This window comes from Harpegnathos saltator, unplaced genomic scaffold, assembly GCF_003227715.2.
Source record: "Harpegnathos saltator strain DR-91 unplaced genomic scaffold, Hsal_v8.6 scaffold0, whole genome shotgun sequence".
In the NCBI taxonomy this organism is placed as follows: domain Eukaryota; kingdom Metazoa; phylum Arthropoda; class Insecta; order Hymenoptera; family Formicidae; genus Harpegnathos; species Harpegnathos saltator.
The window spans coordinates 582278-588277 of NW_020229871.1; the positions used below are offsets into that span (position 1 = coordinate 582278).

A 6000-nucleotide genomic window follows, 5' to 3' on the forward strand; every position below is an offset into this window, starting at 1 on the left:
ACTAATTAAAATTCACCAGTTTAGATTTTTAAGAAATTCTATATTTTTCTTATTAATTACAAAATAAAATCTATATAAAATGCAAATAAACATTGTAATAATTAAATCAAATTAAATTAATTAAATCAAATTAAATCTAACGTTAAATAATACTAATCTTATTTATAGTCTTTGTGAAAAATTTCTTTATAAAGAATATATGGAGAATTATATTTTGTAAAAAATATATACTCGATTTATTTCTTGACATGTCGGGCAAAAATATAAAAACATATAAGAAGAATTATAAATAATATATCGGGAATATATTTTGTAAGAAATGTATCCTCAATATATTCTCTGACATGTTGTTGCATAAAACTATGATACATTGCGACAGTTACGAACAGTAATAGTTATTAAAGTTTTCATATTTCATAGCAAATTGATGTCATTCAAGATACTTCATAGAGATATCGAACGATATTTCAACCTTGACTGCATAATTGTTTGAAATGTACCTATTATTCGAAGTAACTTCGTTTGCAATAAAATATTTAATATGTACATGATATTTTAAGTTTCCGAACAAACTTTTCGTACAAATACCGAGAACCTTGTCCAAAGTGAGAAGTTATATTTTGTTATCGGTATATACCTATGTAATTAAAATTGGATTCAGTTTTCGAGAAAATATTATTCTTAAATATAATTATCTTATATTAATATTTCATACGGTTAAAATTTATATCAATTAATATTATAAACAAACCGGTTTAAATTAACTGTTTATGTTACATAATAATAGATGCTATAAATATTAGGTAGGACGCTATAAATATTACTTACAAAGGTTTGTCAGATTGCAAATAAGTGAAGGTTATTGCGAGTTGATAGTTTTGATTTTTTATAGAACTTTATATAACTTTTTATGTAGCTTCATAAATTTAAGAAGGTGCTTACTCACAATCTTAAAATTTATTTTTTTTTGTTTTAACCAAAACAAGGCTGCTGCGAAAACAAATCTCTTTTTTACCAGACATTAGCCCATCTGATTTTCATTTATTCAAATAAATGCAACACGGTTTGTCCGATGCACGATTTGCTAATGCCGAAGAAGTTTAAAAATAGGTCAACAATTTCATTACCTCATAAGATGCTCACATATCGTTTTTTAGAAACGGAATCCGACAATTCTGAAAGGCAGAAGATAGCAGAAGATTATAAAAAGTGACGGCAGATATTTTGATTAAAATGAATATATAATGAATGTGTAAATGAATATGTACGGTTTTTTTTATTGTTAATTAAATAAATATATTTAAAAGTCTGACGAACTTTTGCAAGTATCTAATATTTTATTACGTTTATCTAATATTTTATTATAACTATTATATTGATCTATAATAAAACAAAATATTTGCACAGACATTATTAATAATTTGAAAACCGCCAGATATATGAAAAAGCGTGATACTAATAACATAAAATAAATGATATAAAAAAATATAGAAATAATATAAAATAAATGTATATAATTATAAAAATCGTTTATACTATTGATACTAGTAATACTATTATTATATTAAATATTAATGTCTTTCAGAAGATATGTATGTAACAATACAAACTAGAAAAACAAATTATTTTCAACAATTTGCCAAGTAAAATTAATTTTTAATTAACAATTCAATACTAAATTCTTCGCGAATATATATATTTTCCTTGATTTTTTACTTAGTTGATAATAAATTTGATGCATCGAAGAAAACTTTTGTACGTAAGAGACAAATTCGTGTATTTCAAAATCATAAGTCTCTTATAATCTCCTATCCACGGTATGGCAATTGATTCAAGATCACATTATCATATACATTATACGAAAATATGTTGTTAAGTCTTTCAAATTCTCTGTTTTATATTTTGCAGCCAGTATCTTATGACAACAACAAGACTTTAGATAAACAGAAAAACGAAATCCGTTATACAGATTTATTAATGTTTTAATAAAAGTTGAAAGTGGTTTATATTAATCACGTTGTAAACTATTACATACAGGACAAAATGTCTCCTTGAACGCGTCTCATCGATATGCTATACTCGATCATGAATTTCTAACATAGGCTCTTTGAAAAAAGTAGTCCATTGCACGGATGTACGCGTGGTACATGTGCGTTATACAAAGTAGGTTTCGTACTATAAAGTTAAACTATGTTATTGAGCTTTGCGAGTAATCGGTCTGTCATACATATCATTGAAGCGAACAAAATCTTATTATTTTAAAATCTATATACACTGAACCAATTGTTTAAATATTTAAATAATTTGATATCTAATAAGACGAAAATCTTATGTTCGTATTATTTCTACAATGCAGGTCAACGATTATCCGATAAACGTATATAAAAAATAACGGCAAAACAAATCCTTTTAATTGAACCCGATCCAGAGTAGAAGATAATATACATATTACAACAAATGATTTATTCATTATCTGATATATAACTTATTTATTACTTTTTTTCTATCTCTTATATATTTATTTTTTTTATACAATTTTATACATATATTATACATATTATACAATATATATTTATTTTATACAAATATTAATTTTTTTATCTTCTTATTCGATTTGTGGCACTTTCGTACAGAATGCTCTTCGAGCACATCTTACACGTTTGACAGATAATTTGTCAGGACGCTGGAATCAACATACGATATATTGAATCGAATCATAAGTATTTTCCAGTGAAAATAACAAATAATTATTTTTGCTGAAAATTTGCAAAAAATGTCGATAAGCTGTCCGTTATTTGTGTGTATTTAAGTTATTATTAAAATTACTAATTCTCTCTTAGGTTCTCAATCATCATTAAAAAGAAATTATTATTAATAACGATGAATATATGTTGAACTAAGCATATTATGAAATTATTCTACACAAAGATAAATTTATAAACAAGAAAAAAGAAAAAGAGAGAGAGAGAGAAGACGGACGTTGTTTTCAATGCAATCCAACAATATGTTATGTTGCATTCATTGATAGTGAAACAATATCAAAATTAAATAAAAAAGAATTGCTAAATATTATAAATATTATTCTGATTTTAAAATTAAAAAAATGCGATAAATTAATTTTTTTTTCAATAATCACACGGACAATATCAAAACAATCGAAACGCTTTGCTGATTGGAGCGGACAAAAATTTCACACCGTTTCTCAACGAGCATGGTAGCAACAAGTTTGCAACACAGTCGCAATCCAGGCTATCTCCCGGAAGGACGGTGAGATTAACGTTACGAAGGGAAAAACATACTCTTTCATGATGAATTGCAACAATATAAAGAACCGTGAAAACCATATTTACATTCTTCGCGAACGTGCAGCCACGCTAAAGAACTTTCTCTACTCAAGAACGATAAAGATTTAACGACTTTTATATCACGAAAATGCACAATTATTCCCTTTATAGGACTGTTCGTGACTTGTTACAATGCACAGAAACACATAATTCGCAAGAAAATGATAGGTCGAAATTATAAACTGGATACCTTTCATTCAGACGATGACATTAATCTGCAAGATGTTAAGGATATATATATATTTTTTTTATTATTATTCTCCCTTAATTTACATATATTTTTTATTTCTTTGGATGAATTCTTTTTTTATTTTTATATAGTTGTTGCTAATATCTTTTTTTAAGCTGAAGCTAATGTTCGCCCCAATGTCATTTTTTAATTTCTTCCCTTTATTTTATATTTATTTTTTACATTTCATGAATTAAAAATGAAGTAATATTCCATTTGGATAAAATATGAAAAAAGCAGAAAAAAGTGTAAAAGATACATACAAAGATGCATGCTGAGTTACCACAGTGAAAAGAATTGCAACATGAAATTATGACGTCAACCGACACGCGGCGATTTAAATCTCGCATATGCATCTTAATAGGTTAAAAAGTTGTGTCCAATTGTTTTTCGTATATAAATATTTATATGATGTAGCGCATATGAAAACAATTATTTGTTTTTATTAATTCAAAAGAATTTACTTTCGTGAAATCGAATACTTACAATATTTAAAACCAGAAACTGATTTCAACATTTTTTAATTTTGCTCTCCTCCTTGCTGAACATATTAATACAATATTTAGCAACATAACGAAATGTCAAATATAAAATTCGTTGCTTATATGTATATTCTTAACACTAATTATTCATATATCTTCCTTCTATAAGAATGAAAAAAAATCAAGTTGAAATGAAAAAACAATTCTAAAACCATGACCAATTTATCTAAATTTCAAAAAACAAAAATTATAATCGTAATATATAATATATATCATATTCCTAATAAACACACTTTTCTTTCATTCACATATTTCTTGCCCTACCATGCATGCTAAATAAAAATAACGTAACTTACGTTATTAGCTGCTCACGGTAATATCATATTCGCTATTAGCATATAATCCTCATGAAGTGCGAAACCTCCTTGGACCTCTTCACTTTTTGCCTCCAACAGAGCGTCGCAAAGAAACGAAGAAAGATATGTCGCGAAATCAAAACTGGAAGAATCGTTCGATCACATTTTAACAAAACACACGCGCACTCGTAAATGACAACTTGGATGCTAACGAGTGTTCACACTCGCGCGAATAACTAACACGCTTCGCTCTCACGCAATCGACGTCGTATCCAGTGCGAATATCGCGCGACTCTACGCGCTGCAGTGCGAGCAGGCACGGCAACTCACGTCGTCCCGGCGCCACCGGTTGTCACGTACACAAGTCCCAGCAACCAATCCAGTGCGCCAACTGACGCGTTGAATGACCAATCCTGTGTCTTCTAGGTACTCTCATATGGGCTGCGTTCCAATATTCACTGCCAGCACTGAAATTCTATAGTATACGTGACACAAACTATGTATTTTCAGTATTGGCAGTGAATTTCGGAACGCGACCATGTATTTCTTTTCACCTTACTATATGTTCTTTTATTAATAAACCTCGAAATCGTATAATAACGTGAAATACAAATATCGGCGGCAACGATGAAAAATATTATTTAATTTGCTTTTTGCACTTTGCTTTTTAATATTATATACCTCTTATAAAAATTTAATATTGGTAAATTAATGATTAATTACTTATTTTGTATATTAAAAGTATTAATATTAGTAATTCCTGGTAATTCAATAACTGAACTCATAATAATCACAAATATTTAAATATTCGAAATGGCAATGATTAGACATTGTTACAGCAAAGTATTATTAGTTAGTCAGTAATAAATTAATGCTACTCAGTAATTATATCATTAATTATTAATAATTTTATATGCGGAAATAACGGTTATTAAAATATTATATAAAAATGATTATATATAGTATTTCAGAGTAATTTAATAGCGCATTATATCAGTCATTAGTACTTAAGAAGAATAATTACTAGGATTTCTTATAATATTTTCATATAATATATTTTGTACATAGTTTCCTGTATAGTCTCAGGATGTACTGAGAAGTTATTTCAACATATTTATTTATTTATCAAATATTATAAGTAATATTCTGAAAATAAGTATTTATAAAAATAATGTAAAGTTTTGGTAACAATAAAAATAAGTATAAATTTTCTCGTCATTATTATAAATTGTTCCATATCATATTTTTTAGTCTAACACTTATTGCGTAATTTAATATATATTCATTATATCGTTCAATTAAAAATTTAAAAACATTGGCTAGGATTGGATAAATTAATTTTTTTAATTAAGATAATTTGAAAATTAATGACTTATAAATTAACTAAGTTATTTATGTAACTAAGTTTATATTAAAAGTTACTTAAACAATTAACTCGTTTAAAAGTTAAATTAACTTATTAAAGTTAAAAGCTCATTCTGCGAAATAAGCGTTATATTTTTTTGTATAATTAACTTTTTAATTGTACATTAAATTTAAATGAAATCATAAAAAGTAGTATTTTATAAAAAATATGTATTTTTCTTTTC

The 6000-nt window shown here is 26.6% G+C and overlaps 1 protein-coding gene across 6 annotated transcripts in view; it reads right to left on the minus strand.

The window, feature by feature from the left end:
- Nucleotides 1–4717, minus strand: part of LOC105181089 (uncharacterized) — a 259808-nt gene extending 255091 nt beyond the window's left edge. For 4 of the 6 annotated variants that reach the window (XM_025296603.1, XM_025296635.1, XM_025296568.1 and 1 more), the window contains exon 1: nt 4412–4716. The gene's annotated coding sequence lies outside the window, so the exon portion shown is untranslated. Of the gene's footprint in view, nt 1–1127; nt 1176–4411 lie in introns of all 6 variants that reach the window. The other 2 variants (XM_025308231.1, XM_025296660.1) reach the window with 2 other exon arrangements.
- Between the last annotated feature and the right edge of the window lie 1283 nt (nt 4718–6000).